Source organism: Hakea prostrata, chromosome 3, assembly GCF_041222555.1.
Source record: "Hakea prostrata isolate BN-2017 chromosome 3, UWA_Hpros_2, whole genome shotgun sequence".
NCBI classification, from domain to species: domain Eukaryota; kingdom Viridiplantae; phylum Streptophyta; class Magnoliopsida; order Proteales; family Proteaceae; genus Hakea; species Hakea prostrata.
The window spans coordinates 74,996,192-75,015,653 of NC_142602.1; positions in this window are offsets into that span (position 1 = coordinate 74,996,192).

Below are 19,462 nucleotides of genomic sequence, written 5' to 3' on the forward strand. Positions count from 1 at the left end.
TTGCAAGGCGTCGGTTTAAAACCCGAGTAAGTTCCTTCAAGACTTATTGAATTTTTGAATTATCCTTAAGTAAAGGCATCAGTTTAAAACCCGAATGAGTTCCTTCTCAGACTTATCGTATTTCTCCGGAAATCCTTAAGTAAAGGCATCGGTTTAAAACCCAAGTGAGTTCCTTCTCAGACTTATTGTATTTCTCCGGAAATCCTTAAGTAAAGGCATCGGTTTAAAACCCGAGTGAGTTCCTTCTCAGACTTATTGTATTTCTCCGGAAATCCTTAAGTAAAGGCATCGGTTTAAAACCCGAGTGAGTTCCTTCTCAGACTTATTGTATTTCTCCGGAAATCCTTAAGTAAAGGCATTGTTTCAAACAACTAAGACCTAATGCAACAACGATTCAAGTGGCTAGAAAAGCTCAAGATAAAGTTAATTTCTTATTTCTTCAAAAGATCCAAAGAGGCCAGTATCAAAACAATTACAAGAGCTGGATACAATCTTCGGTCAAAAAAGAAAGTCATCATAGGTGACTTGTTGAGAAGTTATACAAGATCAACGCGACTTTGCTAGAACAAACATATGAGTCAACCATTGGTGGGGATTCAAGGAAAAGAAGAGAAGAAATGAGGATTACAAAATATTTCGGTATGCATAAAATCCTCCGCAATTTCATACTCTTTGTCCAAGAGAAGCATGGTCCTCGACCAAACTCGCATTCAGGACAAGCTCGTCATAATTGACTTCTTCCAGGGGGAGAATAAACAGGGAGAATCTTCCGGATAATGCATAATATCTGGATCGGAAGGTGGAGGATCAATCTTATCCTTGGTCCATCGGGAGGAGGAATACCCGGTCGAGAAATACTTCAGGATGGCAAAAAGACCTTGTACGGAGTCGTATCAAAATGAGGATCCTTCCTTAATATTGATTCCCATACTTCGTTCTCACCATCCCGCATGCCGCAAGTTATAAGCATTCAACATATCAACAAAAGGCTTACCGTGTAAATACTTGAAGACGCAGGCTCTGCGAACATCGGTTGGAAGGGATTCGGGCAAAGGAACGACAGCTTGCCTTTCAGGTAACGTTTCGAGATCCTTTGGCTCCCGACTTTTCAAGCTGTTCGCTCCATCGCCGGATCTTCTCCCCGCGCATCATCCAAGTCGACCGAAGACGACCAATCATCGAATTTTTTTCTCCCCGCCACCTCCCAAGCTTGATTCCGAAGGCGAGCAATCTCAACATCTTTAGCTTCGGAGATTTCCCGAAGCCTAGAAACTTCATTGCTCAATCTACCGAGCCTAGTAACTCGCTTCCACTTGGTTGTGGAAGTTACCAAGAAGACTCCTGCAAACAACTTCCGAGTTAACGAGGAGCGAGAAAAAGTAATTTTTCAGAATCGAGGATAATGAAGAAAGACTTACATCACCAGGTGACTTCGTAAAGACTTCATCCGGAAGTTTGGAAAGAAGCGTGCTCTCGAAGTCATTCGAGCAGCAGGGTACACCATTCCAACGCTCTATCAAACTCGTTTGACACTAATTCAGGCGAAGGAAGAGAAGAATGAGCTACACCAAGAGAAGGATGAGCTGCATCACTTGTCACCCGACGGCGCTTCCTAGTGGCAAAATCCTCCAACTCGGAAGGAGAGGAGGAGGATGCCAAACAAGCACTGGAGTTGGAAATAGGAGCAGCACCTGTTGGGACCACACCTTCATCAGACGCCAACATAGTTGCCTCAGATGCCCGAAGAGTCTCTTTCGGGGGTGCACCAACAGTCTCACCAGAGGGGCGTCGGCAGCACCATCGGCAACGGAGTGATCAAGATCTTCCCGGGAAAGACGAGCGATCACTTCGGGCAAAGGAGGCGCAGGGACGACATCAATAGAAACTGTGGGAATCTGACTTGAAGATTCACCGGCAGCAGTCGCCTTATGTTTGGAGGATTCACTAGCTGGAACCACCGCACTGGCCCCAACCACCACCGACGAAACGATTTTCTTGCAAGATTTTGCTCTGATAAAGTTCGGGTTGATCTTGGGAGCCACTATCCAAACAAACAAGCCGTATCAGTACAGAAATAAAGGACAACAACAAGAGGGAAAACCCTAGTTTTTTATTACTTCCAACAAACCCAAATAACTAAACCCCAAGTATAACTACCCATGCGTTTACTCGGGGGGGAAGTGGGGAAAGAGATGAGTAATCAAGAAACTCACTTGTTCGGAAGTTGATAGAGCTATTGTTGGAGTACGAGGAATACGGAAGCCGGCGCGAAGGACGAAAGGTCGCTTTAACACTTTAGCAAATCTAACTTGCAGGAAGACGGGATAGATGGAGAGTACCCACGAAGGCTTTAAATAGCCTCAGGTATTAAGACGACGGTTGAAGGCTAAGGACAACCGACGACCTAGATCGAAATGACGCTTAAATCCGCAGAAAGCAAGATCAACGGTCGGAGGGATGCCACATGGAAACATGTGGAAGCGAGCACCTGATGCAGAGATACCTCCAATCGTCGCACCGCCATTAAAATAATGGATGTATTTCCGATTCATTGGAAACGGTGAATGGTATACAAAGGCAAGAAAACGTTTGAACTTCGCAGAAGGGAAACGTGCGGACTTTGCAATAAATGAAGTAGTGGAGAAGATTAACGCATCTTCCCGAAACGCATCTTCATAATATTTCTACAACATTATTATTCGGCGAGGAATGTAAAGTTAAGTGATGAGTTTTATCATTAATACTTTGATATTCAAGGCAAGATTTTGGCAGGAGACGGGGAAATATAAAGGCCAACATGAGAAAGAAATGTCTATTCATTAAATAGAGGGTAAATCTGTACAAAAAGATAACTCCCTAAGCCTTTTCTTCATTGTTGCCCGAGGGACCCTGGTCGGGAGGACTTTTCTCAGGATCATGAGAAGAGCCTTCCTCAAGAATGGCATCGGCTGAGTCCTCTACAGCAGCAACTTGAGACTCGGCTTGTGATTTCTCCTCTGGAAGTGCCGGCTTGCCAGCCAGGTATGCCTCATATTGAGGGTCAGCTGGAAAAGGATCATCTTCTTCCCCGAGCCCGAACCGGGGAGATCCATACCAACTTTCCCGAAGACCTCTTTGTGGCACACCTCACGAAAAGGAGCAGTGTCGAAGGCAGGGATTGATCCGAGGATTCGCTCCCAAACGTCGTTCTGCCCCAAGCGATAAGCTTGAAGGTTGTAGATACCTAGCAGCTCGGAGAAAGGTACGCTGTTCAGGTATTTCCGAACACACTCCTTCCGAAGCTCTGGCTTTATATGCTCGGGCTTGCTAGGGATCGCCAACCTCAGATGTTCTTCGAGCTCCCTACTTTTGAATTCAAGCCTGTCACCAAACAACGTGGCAGCTGCTTTTTGCTTCCTGGCCTCGCGCTCGGCAGCAGCGGCACGAATCTTTGACGCTTCGAGGGCCTCCTTGAGGGCCTCCTTGAAGAAGGAGCAGCATCATCAATGTCCATATACTGGAGTTCCGACACCACGTCATCAACCAGCAGGGCCCATAAGTCCCTTCTACCACCACTTCGGGTCTTCGGACCTACAAACACAACAATGTCCAGGTCGGGTCAAGGTTAGGTAAAAGCTGGATTTTACATTCTCCCCCCTTAAAAGAAATTTTGTCCTTGAAATTGAAAGCGTACCTGTGTTTCCAAAAAGATGAGGAAACTTCTCCTTCATTTCGTCTTTCTTCTCCCATGAAGCTTCTTCCAGGGTATGGTTTTTCCACCGAATCTTCACCAAAGGGATGGTGCGATTCCGCAGTTGCTTGTCCTTTTTGTCTAGGATTTCAGCTGGTCCTTCATCGTAAGAAAGATCGGCACTAAGTCCTTTGGGTGCTTGCTGTAGTATGTGTTCCGGGTTCTCTATGTACTTTCGAAGCATTGAAACATGGAACACATTGTGAACTCCAGCAAGGGATGGGGGCAAGGCCAAGCGATAAGCAACGGATCCAACCTTTTCCAAGATTTCGAAAGGTCCAATGAAGCGGGGGCTAAGCTTTCCTCTCACATTGAATCTCATCACCCCTTTCATAGGTGACACTTTAAGGAAAACTTTCTCTCCAATTGGAAACTCCAAATCGGTCCTTCTCTTGTCGGCATAGGATTTCTGTCTTGACTGGGCAGACTTAATCCTTTCTCTTATCATGTCGACCATTGCACTTGTAGCTTCAATCATTTCCGAGCCTAAGACTTTTCTTTCACCCGTCTCAGTCCAATACAAAGGTGTCATACAAGTGTTACCGTACAAAGCTTTAAATGGACCCATGCCTATTGTTGATTGATAACTGTTGTTATAGGCAAACTCAAATAAAGCTAAGTGTTCATCCCAATTTCCACCCATATCCACCACACAAGATCTAAGCATATCTTCTAAAATTTGAATTGTCCGCTCAGATTGTCCATCAGACTGTGGATGATGAGCTATACTCATATTCAATTGGGTTCCCAAGGCTTTCTCCAATCCATTCCAAAACCTTTAGGTGAACCTAGGATCACGATCAGAAACAATACTCACAGGCACTCCGTGCAGACGAACCACATTGTCCACATAAAGTCTAGCTAGCTTGTCCAAAGTGTAAGTGATCTTCATAGGAATGAAATGGGCTGATTTAGTCAACCTATCAACAATCAACCACACAGTGTCATTTCCTTTACTTGTCCGCAGCAAGCTAGTCACGAAGTCCATGGAGATATCTTCCCACTTCCAGCTAGGAATAGGAAGAGGCTGAAGCAATCCGGATGGAGGTTGACGAATGGCTTTAATACACTGACAAGTCTCGCACTTGGCAACAAAGTCTTCAACATCCGCTTTCAAACCATTCCACAAAAAATGTTCCCTTAAGTCCTTATACATTTTGGTACCTCCAGGGTGTATTGTAAAGATCAACTGGTGTGCTTCTTTCAATATTTCTTTCTTGATTTCATCAACAGCAGGCACACAGAGTCTACCTCTAAACAATAAGGTACCTTCTAAAGATGTATTAAAAGCAGGGTCCATCTCTGAATTTGTGGTAACTTTCTCAATCTTCTCTTTCAACTCAGGGTCAAAACTTTGCAAAGCAACAATCCGGTCTCTAAGGGTGGATCTTGCCGTCATGGCATAAAGAGTACAATCCGAACCCTCAGGAATCACTTCTAAGCCAAACCTTTCCATCGACAACAACAAAGGTCGACTCAAAGTACCCAAGTTCAAACCCTTCCTTTGACCTTTCCTACTAAAAGCATCCGCAACCACATTTGCCTTACCCGGGTGATACTGGATGTCACAATCATAGTCATAAACCAACTCCAACCATCTTCTTTGTCTCATATTCAGCTCTTTTTGGGTGAAGAAGTATTTCAAACTCTTATGATCTATGAAGATAGCGATCTTCTCACCGTATAGGTAATGTCTCCAAATCTTTAAAGCAAAAACGACGGCAACAAGCTCTAAGTCGTGAGTGGGATAATTCCTCTCATAATCTTTCAATTGCCGCAAGGCATAAGCCACAACCTTGTCGTGTTGCATCAACACGCAACCCAAACCGATCTTGGAAGCATCGGTGTAGACTTTCAACCCACCGGAACTATCAGGTATAGTTAAAACCGGGGCGCTTGTCAATCTAACCTTCAGTTCTTCAAAATTCTTCTCGCAAGTTTCAGTCCAAATGAACTTCTCTTCCTTTCTAGTTAGCTTAGTCATAGGGGCAGCCAACCTAGAAAAGTTTTCAATAAATCTCCGGTAGTATCCTGTCAATCCAAGGAAACTTCTTATCTCGGTCACGGTCTTCGGTCTTTCCCAATCGGTAACCGTTTGCACTTTCTCCGGGTCAACACGAATACCCTTGGTTGAAACAACATGGCCAAGAAATACTACCCTTGACAACCAAAAGTCACACTTGCTAAACTTAGCATAGAGTTTCTTTTCCCTCAACCTTTGCAATGTGAAGTTCAGATGTTCCACATGCTCTTCCTCATTCTTCGAGTAAATCAAGATGTCATCAATGAACACGATCACAAACTTATCGAGCACATCATGAAATACCCGGTTCATGAGGTCCATGAACATGGCATGAGCATTCGTCAAACCAAAAGGCATAACTTTGAATTCATAATGTCCATACCTTGTTCGGAAAGCCGTCTTAAAGATATCACTTGACTTCACTTTCAACTGGTGATACCCCGATCTCATGTCAATCTTTGAGAACACAGACGCACCTTTTAACTGGTCAAACAGATCATCAATCCAAGGCAATGGGTATCTATTCTTGATCATTAACTTGTTCAACTCTCGATAGTCAATGCATAGGCGTATACTACCGTCTTTCTTCTTAACGAACAAGATCGGAGCTCCTCAGGGCGACACACTTGGCTGCACAAAACCTCTATCCAGGAGTTCATTTAACTTAGTTTGCAACTCCTCAAGCTCGGTAGGCGCCATCCTATAAGGAGCCTAGACACCGGAGAAGCTCCAGGAGTCAAGTCTATAGAGAAGTCAACCTCTCTATCAGGGGGTAGTCCTGATAGATCGTCTGGAAACACATCAGCAAAGTTATAAACAACACTGACATCTTCAAGTCTCATCTTTTCCTTGACCTTGCTTCTAGATGAAGCATCTTCCACCAGGGAGTGGACTTGCATTAAAGCGGTCAAAGTCTTCTTGCTCACTCTTCCCTTCTTCCCTTGGAACTCCAAAACTGAATTCCCCTCCAATCGGAATTGGATCTTCTTTGAAGAGCACAAGATCATAGCGTTGTAGGATGTCAACCAATCAATTCCCAAGATCACGTCGAAATCTCTCATATCGAGCAACACCAAATTTGCCTTCAAGTTCAATCCACAAACACAAACAGGACATTCCTCTAACACTTTATCTAGTTTAACAGCAGATCCAACAGGGGTACAAATTGACAAATTACTAGACAAACATCTGGGTGTTAGGTTAGTCTTCACAACAAAAGTAGATGAAATGAATGAATGCGATGCACCCGTATCAAACAATACAAATGCTGGTAAAGAAGCAACTAACAATGTACTTGTAACAACATCATGACAAGCTTCTTGATTAGTACCAGATAAACTGAAGACACTACCGGCAGGAGGAGCAGGAACACTCTTCTGAATAGGACCGTCGGGCTGAACAAACTTCTTGGGGCAAAGGCGGGCAAAATGGCCAAGCTGTTTGCAAAAGAAGCAAACATTATCCTTTGGTCCAACAGAGGTAGCTGCCACTGGAGGTCTCTGAGATACAGGCCTGGGATGCACCATTCCAGGTTGAGGAGGCTGGGCAAATCCCGCAGGTCGGGTCCCACTAGTCTGGCCATACTGGCCTACATGAACAGCACCGGGACTCGGCCCAACACTCCGGGGCTGAAAGGTAGGAGTGGGGTACGGTGCAGGCCTTGCAAAGCGACGGTCAGTACGATCAACAAATCCAGGAGGTCTAGACTGCCAAGGTCTCTGTGCTCGCGTGTTCTCCTTCTCAATTTCCTCAATCTTCTTTGCATTTTCTACGGCCTGGGCATAGTTCCGAAGAGGCAAGGCAGTGAGGTGAACTTTGATCGAAGGTTGCAGCCCTTTGAAGAATTTCTTCGCTTTGGCAACATCAGAGCCTAAAGAATCAGGAGCGAAGAAAAAGAGTTCTTCAAACTTCTGCTGGTACTCCAGCACAGAAAGGGAACCTTGTACCAATGCCATAAATTCTGCCTCCTTGGCATCTTTCACTAACTCAGGGAAATAGTTTCTACAGAACGCTTCTTTAAACAACTCCCAAGAAACCACACTAGCATGAAGGTTTTCGAGAATAGGCCTAGTGGAGGTCCACCATGCATCAGCTTCATGTTGAAGCTTCTGTTCTGCAAACAACACCTTATGATTATCTGAACAATGCAGGTGTCTGAATGCCTTCTCCAGTTCTCTCAACCATTGATTAGGAAAGAGGACGTCCTTGGTCACGCCAGTAAAAGTTGGTACATGAAGCTTAAGAAAGCTCTCCATCAGCTTGGTATGCGGGATCCCGGTGGACCTCTCCACATACGGAGCTGCATGGCTGGGGTTTCTTGAACCACTTGCTCGGTTCTCTTCTCTCAAAGCCATAAATCCGGTAATCATTTGATTGAACTGTGCTGCCTGTTGCTGCATCATGTTGGTCATAACGCTTAGCAATGTCTCTGAAGCTTCCGATTTCAGGAGCATCGGGAACTCCATTAGGGGTGGGTTTCTCCCTTGTCTTTTCTGGTCCGGGACCCCAGCAGGCACATCATCGATTCTGGAATTATCAAAACCAATCAGGCGATTTCTTAGAAGCACCATTCTGCAAAAATTGGAAATTACAACATCAAAAATCAAACTTGTCAAAATCACTTGATCAAAAGATTAGAATGCCCAAATCATGCTTAAAATCATCAACATAGCAAGATTATAGTCCAACATTGGTAAAAAGAACAAATCACAATTCAGATTTTCACAAAAACCCAAAAGCAAAATTTTTCCCTTATTGGTCGATACATTTGGTCGATGGCATCGACCAATAGTATCATCCAATTCATATTCTGCCGCAAAACAGAATATATGGCCCACTCGATTCATTTCAAATCACTTCCATTTCAATCTTGGCTCTGGGGAAAAGTTCTTCTTAAGGTCTCTAAGGGTTTTAGGGGTGATTTGAGGCTTCCAACACTCTTGCAAGCTTGCATTGATCATCAATACTAGTAAGTCTCATTCTCTTCTTCTCTTTTCTTGTATTTTCATTTACCATGACATGGTTTTCCTTCAAAACTGCAAAATGTTTGTTGCTAATGGTTAGAATCATGTCTAGGGACGTTTAGAAACATGCTCCCACTAGCCTACAAACAAAACCAAGCATAAAACACAAGATTTCACACACTTAGGTGCCAAAATCACTATTCATTTCAAAATTTTCCAACTTTGCAAACACTTGCCTCATTTTTAAACCAATTTGAATTTTGACATGAAACCAAGTCTCACATGACTAATTTACTATGGGGAAGGTGTTCCCACACTCGGTTTGCCAAAATTCCAATTTTTGAAAAATCACAAACATAGCCCAAAGAGGGATTTTCCTTCTCATTTCTTGCTGAATTTTCACTTCCACATGGCCAAATTGTTAGGTTTTCACCAAACAAAACATCCCAGCATGTTTACCCAAGTCTTATGCACACACTAGTATGTTCGAAACGCAGTTCCGCAAAAATTTAAAATTTTCAAAAATTTACGAAAATGCCCTTCACCTAACAAATGCACACGGGGACTAATCAAAATGAAATTTCTTTCTTGTCTCCACAGATTCATCATGCCCAGAGGAGGACAGAGGGCTGACAGAGGTCTAGGGCATGCTCCACGGTAGGAGGTTATCGAGGAGGACGTCTTTATCTCACCTCAGGCAGAGTTCTGTTTGAGCGCTACTTCTACGACATACCGATTGAGTACGAGCGGTTGGTAATCTTAGATGAGCTAGAGACTTTTCGCATTCGAGGAAGGTTAGAGGCGATGGGATGGCTACCTTTGTACACCACGCCATATCCAATCTATCCAGAGCTTGTCAGGTACTTCTATAGTAACCTGACCTACCGATTTGAGGATGACCCGCGAGATGGTTCTCGGATTGTCATCAGCTCCGTGGTCTGAGGCATCGAGATCTTATTCACCACCAGTGAGTTGGCTACGATCTTGGGAGTGCCATTCATCCCGGATTTTCGTTGGTGGATTCCTCCTCGCACTGACATCATGGAGGCTCTTCTTCCACACGAGACACACGAGATATGTATGACTTTGTGGGATGATGAGAACTGCTACATGCCTAGCAGTGGCACTTCTATGTTGCCATCTGCTCGAGTCATCGCTCGCTTTGTCGGGCGAAACATTATTCCGAAGGAAGGGAATCACAGTAGGGTGATGATCATGGAGGCACTAGTCATCTATTGCATTTACACCGGAGTGCAGATAGACTTGGCTCACATCATGCAGCATATCATGATAGACCGAGTTGAGCTTCCCGGGGTCAGGAACTTAGCTTTTGGTTGGGTTCTGACACGCATCTTCCAGCACTTTCGGGTGGATTTAGAGGACACACTGATGATTCCTAATATAGAGATAGGCGAGGACCTTTGTGCATGGTCGATCAGGAAGATGGGGCTTGGTAGTGCAGTTAGATCAGATGATGAGGCCGACATCAATGGGGGTGCCGGGGATGACGATGTAGATGAGCACGGAGACAATGATGATCACGGTGATGCTCCAGCTCAGGATGTTGATCAGGGGCATGAGGAGGTTCTTGCTCCACGATTTTCCAAGGTTGGAGGTCCATCTCACCAGACTTCTGAGACTCCAAGTGTGGCTTCTCATCAGTCTTCGATTCATTCCATACTCGAGAGGATCGAGGCTCGATAGATAAGGATGGAGTCATACATGCACAGTCTAGGTGAAAGGTTTACACGACTCGAGGATGAGTTCAAATCGAGGAGGGATCAGACAGATCGTCGGAGTAGATCACCTAGATAGATAGCACTAGGAATTTCCTTTTATGTTTTTCCCAAATGTACTTTCTTTCAGACTTGTAAAAATTTCTTATGTAATTAATGAGATCAAGTTGTTTTGTTTATATTATTGTGTCTTATTCCATAATCAAATTAAGTTTCATTTATTTAGTTACTAATCTTGGTTATCTATTATTCAGCTCTAAGAATAGTTGAGTTACCCTTTTGATCTGTAACTCGGAATGTTCCATCATCGCTTCTGTGGTTAGGGTCTTACTGAACCTGGGGCTCTGATACCACTCTGTCACATCCACCTAGCCGGTACCCTATCTGGCATACCTAGGATGTGATCCATATCCCCGAAGATCCATAGTTCAGGGACCACATCATCCACATCGACGATAACACAATCATGAACAATCAATATTAAACTACAATCGATAAAAATAGAATTCAGAAATAAGATATCAAAGATAATCAGAGTACGGAAGTAAATATCATATCAAATAAATTAAGAAGGCAATGGGCGGAATCCACTCCTTCACAAAGCGGAAGTGAGGTCAAAATTAAATAAGTACAAGTCTCAAGTTAAGAAATTTAATTTAAGTTTACAATTACACACACGGCTCCTCCACAATAAATATGTTCTCTTCGATAGTGAAGACCACAGAGACCCAATATGGATGCTCCCATACTATCCCAGGGCTAACCCTGATACGCTGGAAGATCTGCTTCGGTACCGTCACCGAAGTCTTCATAGTAGCTAGCCTCCGGATAGTAGTATCAGGTATCCAGGTCCGCCTTAGGGAACGTGCCATCAAAGAAATCACCTATAGAGTAGCCTAACAAAATATTGCAACAGAAAAGGAATGAGTTCAAAAGAACTTAGCAAGGTAGTTATTCCACGATACATAAACCACAAGATAATCATAACATAATGCAGATGGAATGAGACATATAATGCAATAAGATTCTACTCTAAGTATGCTGGTCATCTATGGTAGACATGCTTTAAACCATAGCACCATACTTCGTTAGGTAGTCTCAGTCACTCATCACCGGGGGGAATTGGGTCCTGCATCCCTCTCGGACAAATCCATGGTTGGGGTTTCGGTCACCACTCTCTCACATCACCGTTTGGTCTAAGTATTGGCGCATGTCAAGGTATAGCCTAGCCCAATGCAAGTCATCTACTTAATTATATCATGCTAGTTCCAGATACTTTCATTCCTCCCCTCTTGGGATCCTTTCCGGTATCCTTCACACTAGAGTCACGGATATTACTCACCGGACTCATCAACCCTATTGGTCATCCACAAATAGTAGACGGGAAGCTCTCACGTCCCTCTCATGAATCATTTCACCGGTCTTGAGTGTCCGTGAGCCCAAGTCTAGCCATTTGCAGCCCTACCAATAAATGGCCCCTTTCGGGTATCCGTAGCATGGTTTATGTCCCCTACCGGATTGGCTACCGGCCTAGAGCGCCCATCAAACCATACACTACCACGGGTCTTTCGGTCTCATGCCCTTCCGATTCGGGTCTGATGTGATAGGGACATCCTAGCCAAACACCACTAGACAAGTCCTATCTATGTCATCCAATAACTCGGGAGAGCGTCGATGGACACCTTCGGAGAACATCCCATACTATTCCCTCCGATGTCCAAGGACAGAAGCACCAGCAGGGTACTCCTCAATCCCAAGTTATACTTAAGCAATCACATGCCCAAGTTCATCATATCAATTCACAAAATACAACATCATAATAAACATTCGATTCATGACATTGACATAAGTAATCATATATTGAAATTGATAAACATGATAAGACATTGAAATAAAATATTGTAAACACAAAGTTACTGTTGAAAGACATATGTAGCAAGTCTAACATGATAAGAATATGAAATAGAAACTATGCTCACTAGGTTAGGAACACCAAGTCAAAATCCCATGTCCTATGTAATTATATCGATAACTATCCTTACCTTGAATTGGAGAAGAGAATGGTCCAAGATCACAAGCAAGTGTCCCAAACAGTCTTAAAACCCTAAACAAGCATATATGAAAGGTTAGAGAAGAAATCAGAACAATCGGAGATTGAACAAATCAAAACTAGGCAAAAGTTGCTGACAGCAACTCTGTTGGTCGATACATTTGGTCGATAGTATCGACCAACAAGCATCGACCAAGAAGGTTTCGGACAGCAAGCTGGCTTTTTGGGTTTTGGCCCAGATTTGGCCTTCCGGGTCTCGAATCAATACGAAACTTGGGGAATAGTCTAAGAACAACATAGGGACACTAATTATCAAGAATTTAACATAATCCAATGGTCCATTTAGAAATCCCCAAATTGATTCATCAAGGTCAAGAGTTGTTAAACATGGCATTGGTTATATCTTAATGCAAATTGAGGGAAAACATAGGGGATTAGGTAGGGAATCACTTAGAAGCAACATTGAACTCATATGCAAGGTATAGATTAGGTTAATCATAGGCTTCATCTCAGTTTTGGTAAATAAAGCAAGTTGGTGAGCAATAAATCATGGAAATGTGTAGTTAATGATCATGAGGTGAATAAATCATAGTCATGTCGATGAAAACATCAATGTATGAGGTATAGAAGGCTCATGGCAAGGTGTTTGCAAGGTTGCAGCACCTTGGCCATGGTCCCAACAGTAAAATAGAGAAAAGATGAGTGAGAAAGTGATTAAGAGAGAGAGTCATACCTTGAGAGTGAAACAAGAAAGTGGAAATGAGTGGTTGGCAATGATTAATGGAGAAGGTGCTTCACCATTACCAAGGAGAAGTTCTTGAGAGGCTCTCCCACGTTCTCAGATGTTGAATACGCTGGAATAGGGCTCCAGTCTCGAGGAATAAATAATTAGAAAGGAATATTCCAGAGAATCTTTAAACCTGGGTCTAGTAAATCTGTTGGTCGATACATTTGGTCGATAATATCAACCAATAGTACCGAGCAATACAAGTTTTTGTAGAATTTAATAGAATAGTTCAGCAACTTTAGGTGTGGACTTGGAGGGCTATACAAGGTCAAATTGCATGGGGTTTTCTCCTACAGTTCACTCAAGAGGTCTAGTTTTAGGGAGTACCTTCAAATTATGCACAGGAGTCCGTTTGATATCTCAACTGTCTCACTCTTCATCAGTGCGCAGATTCTAACTTAACACTGATAATGTGCTCGAAGAAGGAGCAGCATCATCAATGTCCATATACTGGAGTTCCGACACCACGTCATCAACCAGCAGGGCCCATAAGTCCCTTCTACCAACACTTCGGGTCTTCGGACCTACAAACACAACAATGTCCGGGTCGGGTCAAGGTTAGGTAAAAGTTGGATTTTACACCAGTTGCATATGCAATTCTCTTTGCCATCTGCTTCTTACAAGGCTTCTACTACTTGCCCAGTTCCTATGCCTACTGCATCCACTAATGCTAACATTGGGCTTACTACTCCTACAATCGCTGCTTCTCTTGCTACCACCGCCTCTATTGGTAGAGTTTGATTGAACTGGATACATGCGAACTGACCAAGTTCAATACGGTTCAACCAAGGACTGGTCGGACCATTGACGAAGCAAGACTTATAAACATGTGCATTAAGCAACAAACACAAATACAATTAAACTAACTTACTAAGTCTTCATAATAAGTTCCTAGTTGAACAAGGAGACTAAGAGCAGTCTCGTAGACCAACAATGACTCTAGTTCTATCAATATACAAATTGTCCAGATCTAATGATTAAGAAAGATCTATGAAGGATGATTGAACAACCATGGACTTTGATCAAGTTATGGAGTTTGAGTTGCCTAAGGAGTCCAAGTTGGACTCAACTACTACTAAATCCGGTAGACCCTAAAAAGCTAACCTCCCAAATACTATATATATCCATACCTTTGCCATTATCAGGTATGCATTCTTTGGTTATTCTCTTGCATTTTAAGTGATGCAACTAACATTCTTCTTCTAATGTTGTGTACCTCCACTTACTTGATCTTCGGAGACGATACTCGACAAACCCAATCAAGCACGTGCTTTTGCAAGTCAATTAGCTTGCACGCCGAACAGGTTTTTGGAGCAACACCACCCCTCTCTCAACATAATCTTTGCAAACCTAGTGCCTACTGCTAGCCCTCTGTGCCAGTCACCTGAGATCTCTCCTCGATCACCTTCCCCCCCCCCCAACCCACCTTAGTCCCCTGCCTTCTCGACCTTCCTCCCCTTCTTCCACTAGCTCACTCGGCTTTCCCTCCCCTCTTCCACTTCCTCTCTTTCCTCTAACCCCCAACCCATCTCCCTTCCTATCCACTTTGCTTTATGCTCCGCCGCCTCTAACCCCCAAGCCCCCATTAGCCCTGAAACTACCTATATCATTGAACTCTAGTCCTATTCCCCCACCCTCTGGCCCGATCGGCCCATCACTCCTTTTTTCTTCCCACCCAGCTAGCTCCTCCACCCTTTTAGGTCAAAACCACTCTTCTGGCCCATCCCTTATGTAAGGCAAAGACCAAGGATGACTTACCACTAGTTAGACCCACAGATCAGAGAATTTGAAGTAACACGATATAAATAAAAGACAATAGAATATAGAATGGAGATAGATGAATTTAGCCCTCGACATCAAAGCTCCTTCAGCACTAGGTGTTTAGCTCTTGACAGCAAGGTTCTCATCCATCTTAAACTCAAGCAAGAGACAAGAAAATAAACTCAAATCAAAGCTTCATTAATAAGTTCATAAATATATGGGTTGAAAACAACCTATTACATATTTCAACAACAACAAGCCTTTTCATAACAAAATGGGGTTGGATACATGAATCCTTGCCTTCTAATTAGCTTTATTTGAGGCCATATCAGATATAAGGCCTAAGCTATGCATATCCTTCCTCACTACTTCTCTTAAGGTTATCTTGGGTTTTGCCTTAGTTCTTCTAATTCATTCGATCAGGTTTAAAACCTTTAGGAACAGGTCTTCCTTTTTGGTGTCTTTCAATTTTTTTAATTTTTCATCTAGTTCCTCGAACTGCCAATCAACATAAGCTATTTCCTTGCTTGGCACATCATGATCGCCCATGCCTTCTTGGTGATCTATTGTTGGTTGGTTGCCTCCTACAACAGACTTTTCACCACCTTGGTTGTCATCCATTTCTCCTTTGAGGGGAGGGTCTAAGTTGTGTATAGACACTTCCATGCATGATGTTCGAATTGGGTCGCAAACTTTTTCTTTTCCCTTGGCTAGATTTCTTTGTGATAGTCATGGAGATTGGTCGGGAGGAGGTGGTCAATCATCAAATTATTTTGATTTCCTATCTTCAAGCCTTCAAATTAGGAGGCAACTGAGGTGGATTGCCTTTGGCGAGGAAAGGATTGGTACCCTGTGAAATCCTCTATATATTGATGGATGTAAGCGCTAAGCAAATCTCTAATCTCCAAAATCTGCATATGCAATTCATCGTATTTATCCATCATCACAAATTGATTTTGGTTGACCGAGCTAGGAGCTGGATCGTTACGGGGAGGAAATTGTTCTCACAACCATGACACATCTTCTTTTCAGATCATCGAAACCTTAAGATCATTCAAATGGCTCTCTACTTGCATTCTAGATCTTAGTACCACCATGGATTTTTTATCGGATTTCCACAGACAGCGCCAAAAACTGTTGCTCCAAAAACCTGTTTAATGCTCACAACTTTAGAAGTAGAACACAGGTTGTAGAGCTCTTAATGTTAAGTTGAATACTAGAAGTTTGTGTACCTTAGATCATAGTAAAGCTAATGTTTATATAAGTGTTTGGGGGTTACCTAGGTCGTACGATTGACCACTACAGATTCTTTCAAATTGTTTGATTTGGGGCGTTTATGGAGTGATTAGTGATAGAGTCCTTATTGATCTACCAACATCTCCCTCCCTGCTTGACTAGGAGCGCTATCCCAGGATATAGGAAAGGTTGGCTATAGTTCTACCAATGTACGTTGCTAGGTGTGCATGGCATGTGGCTTGACTTGGCCATGATCTAACCAAGGTTAGTCTTGCCTGACCGACCAATCATCTGTTTGCCCATATCATATGGCATGACTCACGATTTGTCTAAGGTGGCCCACCTTTTGAAATATCTACCCCAAATTAATGGATCGATGAGATTTTTTCTTAGACTACTCTAGCTGATTTTAATCTAATCTATTCTATCTAGTATTGAAGTTCATGTCCAAGGTCAATATCTTAATCTAATTTGTTGTATCCATTATTGAAGACTTAGGACTCTTACCATAGAATTTCAACTCTTCACAAAATATCTGACCAAAAACTCTTTACAAATTATAATATCTTTCATCGTTTACTAGCATATCGGCATAGTACAACATATCGCCAAATTTCAGTCGGTTCGGTGGTAACCGAAACAAAATCAAGGGCGAAACCGAGAAATACCCAAAATTTGCCAAATTATGGATGAATTATCCATTGATTTTGTGTGAATTTCTCTATCTTCTCCATAGCTCCCCAAACCTTCTCTATCCTATTTCTTGCATTCTTGCCATATTTTTCTTCAATCTTTGACATATAGGTCTCACTTCATTCTTGACGACTATAGTATTGTTTTCGACGATCAAATGGAATTTCACACAAATATGGGAGTTTTGTGGAGTTTTTCATCTAAAAGGTAACCATTATTCTCCAAACTTTTTTTTTTTCTCTCTCTCTCTCTCTCTCTCCAAAATGCATGCCATAGTGTTGTTGGATGGGTATGAAGTTAATATATGTTGAACACCGCAGGCCGATCTACAAACTCATGGTGTCAAAATTTGTTATCGCTAAGTAATTTATTTATTTATTTTTAGGCGTAAAAAATCGTATTTTTCTACATTGAAAATGCTTGCTTTTTGAATGATATATGTGTTGTATCATGATCGAAAAAAACATATATGGATCTTCAAAGGCCAATCTACAGAACTCACAAAGTCGAATATTTTTCCACCCAATGAATAATTATTTTATTGTTTGAAAATTATTAAAATATTAATATAAAATATAAATAATTATGGAAAAAAGAGGGAAAAAAATAAGGAAATGCTTTTGAAATTTATGGAATAGTTATATAAGCATTTTCAAGTGTTGTTCGTGTGGTTTCATTTCCAATTTTGATATGGGCAGCCTTTTCTTTTGTCAATTGTTTTTTAAATATTCATTTTGTATTTAAAAAAAAAAAAAAAAAAGAAAATGTTGCTAGCTAAGTACATGATTGTTCCTTTGTGTAGAGAAAATTATTTTTGTATTTTTAATTGCTTATGAAATCATTTTCAATGCAACAATTATCATGTCTGACAGTGGGAGAGGAGCTAGTTCACAGTGAGGACAGGCATGGTGGGGATAGGGACAACCACAAGGAGTTGCAGTGAGGGGTAGAGTTGATCCAACATGGCAATATTGTGTTGCTATTGATGGCAACAAGAGTAGGACAAGATGCAGCTTATGTGGTAAGGAGTTGAACTCAGGTGGCGTTAGTAGGTTTAAGGCTCACATCACTAGTAGTTCGAAGGATGTGGCCACATGGGTGCATGTTGATATAGTGAAGGCAGTAAAAGAGATGGAGAAAGCAAAGGGGAAGAAGAAACAAGAGAAGAGGAGGGTTAATGTTGCATTGGAAGAGGCGGTGCGGGCACCATCATCTTATAGAGTTGATTCAGATTCTGATCGGAATGTTCATCCGAATGATATCAGAGAACAGGAGGAGAGAGATATTAGATGGGCGATGGCTGAGAGCAGGGAGATGCAGTACCAGGAGCAGGAGAGGGCCAAAGCTAAATTTACAGGAGTTGGTCCTTGTAGGGCTGCAAGGGCTAGAGCCTCTGGATCTGAGGCTGAAGCATTTGGATCTAGGGACAGAGGTTGTATACGTGGTATGTTTAGCCAATCAAAGAGTTAGAAGGCCACTTCTACAACAAATTCACCGGCACCACATGACTATCCACAGAGGAGAGGTCCTATCCTTGAGCAAGATCCTAACATTTTCAGAAGGAAGGGGGCCAAGTAGCCCAAGATTACAGGTGTATGGAAAGGGATGTCTAAGAAGGTGAAGAAAGAAGTGGCAAAATGAATGGATTATAGTTCTATTCCAGCAAACACAACACAGGGTCCGTATTATAAGAATATGATTAACACTATTGCAAATGCAGGTCTTGGATATGTTGGTCCCACCCCTAGAGAGGTGATGAACACCTTACTGATTGAGCAGAAAGAGGAGATGCAAGAGTACATCGGTGGTTTGAGATCCATGTGGGTGTTATATGATGCATCATTATGTGTGATGGATGGACCGGTCTGACAAGAAAGTCTATCATCAACTTTATGGTGTATTGTGATATGAGGACCATTTTTTTGAAATCTATGGATGCTACTAGCCAAACAAAAGACCACATGTATCTACTTGGACTCCTGCAAGATTTTATTGATGAGGTTGGCAAGAACCGACAATGGCTCCAACTTCAAGAAGGCAAGTGAGGTACTGGATGAATACACCGGGTATAATCTCTATTGGACACCCTACGCAACTCACTGTATCGACCTCATTTTAAAGGACATCAGTAAGATTAGTATTATCTAGACCATAATGGAGAGGGCCAGGCAGGTAACTAATTTCATCTATAATCATAGTGCTACTCTGGATATGATGAAGCGAGCATGTAGGTGAGTTGGTCTGACCTGGTTTGATGAGATTCGCCACGAATTTCATTGCCCTCAGCAGCATCAAGGAGTGGAAGGTGGGCCATAGAGCTATGTTTGCATCAGAGGAGTGGTTTTCTTGGGTTGGATCCAAGTAAATATTTTTTTTTCTCTCTACTATTTTATTTAACAAATTCATACACATTTATACTATGAATATCTAGTATATAGTATCTATTATTAACTTAATGTGTTTGTCATAATTCAGTATGAATA